This window comes from Palaemon carinicauda, chromosome 36 (genome assembly GCF_036898095.1).
Source record: "Palaemon carinicauda isolate YSFRI2023 chromosome 36, ASM3689809v2, whole genome shotgun sequence".
Classification (NCBI taxonomy): Eukaryota; Metazoa; Arthropoda; class Malacostraca; order Decapoda; family Palaemonidae; genus Palaemon; species Palaemon carinicauda.
Window position 1 is genome coordinate 1,437,515 of NC_090760.1, and position 2,500 is coordinate 1,440,014.

The 2,500-nt window shown below is 34.2% G+C and overlaps 1 protein-coding gene across 1 annotated transcript in view; it reads left to right on the plus strand.

Moving 5' to 3' along the window:
* LOC137628271 (uncharacterized) overlaps positions 1-2,500 on the plus strand; it is a 63,076-nt gene that overhangs the window by 3,869 nt on the left and 56,707 nt on the right. Inside the window, 1 exon segment of the mRNA XM_068359434.1 lies at positions 1,987-2,042. The gene's annotated coding sequence lies outside the window, so the exon portion shown is untranslated.

A 2,500-nucleotide genomic window follows, 5' to 3' on the forward strand; every position in this document is an offset into this window, starting at 1 on the left:
GGGGAGGGGGGGGGGAGAATAAATATGAAGGGAATTACATAGATTCGATATTCTGTTCTTAGGTAGACGAATATAGGAAGGTGATCACCCAGAGGTACAGTTGGTCTTCTTAGCTTCCCAAGAAGTGTACCAGAATTAATGAAGCCAACTGTACTTGCCACGCACAAGTGTCTTCTTGAATACATAGGAAGATTGACCATAAAGGTATCTATAGATATGAGAGAGAGAGAGAGAGAGAGAGAGAGAGAGAGGAGAGAGAGAGAGAGAGAGAGAGAGAGAGAGAGAGGAAAAGCATCTATGATTTCGAATTCAACAAATGATATTTTCAAGGTATTCATGAATTCAAAAAAACGAGAGAGAGAGAGAGAGAGAGAGAGAGAGAGAGAGAGAGAGAGAGGAGAGAGAGAGAGAGAGAGAGAGAGAGAGAGAGAGAGGAAAAGCATCTATGTTTTCGATTTTAACTAATGATATTCTCGAGGTATTTATGAATTTAAAAGAGATGAGAGAGAGAGAGAGAGAGAGAGAGAGAGGAGAGAGAGAGAGAGAGAGAGAGAGAGAGAGAGAGAGAGAGAGAGAGAGAAAGCATTTATTTTTCAATTTCAACTAATGATATTCTAGAGGTATTCATGAATTTAAAAAAATGAGAAATCCGGGTCACAATTGACCGTTAAAAATGTACCGTTTTAAAACAAAAGCGAATTGAACACAATAGACAGTAACCAAAAAAATCAAGGAATCTGGAAGGTAGAGACACTAAAAAACCAAGTATGGTAGATCCGAAACGAATTATCTCTAAGCAATGGCGCTATTTAGAGCCAACGTTCCATCCGAGTCTATGTCATTAAGCAGCCTTTTACTGATAATGGGAAAGAGTTTGAGGATTAGGCTTATCTGGGCTTCAAGGTTCGCAAGGCATACAAAGATAAGAAGAGGAGAATTGGATTCCATATAACTTAAGGGGCTCCAGTCACGGACGGTTGTAATAGCGGGGGGGGGGGGGGGGGTGTGGGGGGGGGGGGGGGGAAATTGTCCTATTCAATGCAAGGGTAAAAACTCATCTATGTTTTGACAGTGACGAAGACTATAATGATGAGGTGGGAACTATAGTCTCGCAAGGGTGTCCTTTTAGCTCGGAAAGTTTCCTGATCGCTGATTGGTTGGACGAGATAATTCTCACCAATCAGAGAGCAGGAAACCTTTTCGAGATAAAAGGGCACCCGCTTGCGAGTCAGTGCAAATGCGCCTCATTAAAAGAAATTGAGTATAGGTAGTTATTCGCTATAGAATATGGAGTTTTTGATGATTCTATATACAAGATTTGCGCATATATATATGTATGGATGTATGTATGTATGTATGTATGTATATATGTATATATATATATATATATATATATATATATATATATATTTATATGTATACATACACGCACACACACATATATGTATATATATATATATACACACACACACACACACACATATATATATATATATATATATATATATATATATATATATATATATATATATTCTTCGTGGCTAAATGTATCGTCACTGCCATGCCAGCTTCGTGGGACCAGGGTTCGATTCCCTGGCCGGTCAGAAGCTATTGTCTTTGAGTGGTTCCGCCTTGGGACTCTGATCCTGAGGTCGGTAAGAGAATTCAAACCTTAAGGTATTAAAATATGTCTTATTTGAAAGTGAAAAACACGTCTAAATGTGCAAAATTTATCATATATGTGTGTGTATGTATCATGCGTGAGTATGTGTGTGTATGTGTGCATTTCATGTCAATAAATGCCCTAAATACTAAAAAAAAAAAATTAAAACATTATCATGAAAATATATTAATCATAAAATCCTTATAATTTCTAAACGTGGAGACAATTTATTTCAATATTTTCCAGACATTTATGGAAAAGGAAATGAGAAAAAATTATTTTTGCAAAATAAATAATTTTCGTTTTTGATTTTTTCTTTGCAGATAATAATTCATGTCCCGAAAATCCTGAAATGACAAATGGTATAATTTTGCGAAAAAGGGTATGTATTATAATTTATCTTTTTTTCAGTATATTCCTTTTGGCAAAATACTACATAGTGTTCAATATATTATTTCATCAATATAATACATTAAAAGTTTTTTCTTTAAATATTATTTAATTTTATGTTTTTATGTTGACCAGGCTGACATGAGTCTTTTTATAGTTTATATATGGACATATCTGTTTTTGACGTTTGTTAATAGTTTATATAGGACATGTCTGTTTTGACGCTGTTACTGTTTTTAAAATGGTATATTGTTAATTTATTCTCATCATTTATTTATTTCCTTATTTCCTTTCCTCACTGGGCTATTTTTCCCTGTTGGAGCCCCTTGGGCTTATAGCATCTTGCTTTTCCAACTAGGGTTGTTGTAGCTTGGCTAGTAATAATAATAATAATAATAATAATAATAATAATAATAATAATAATAATAATAATAATGATAAAAATAA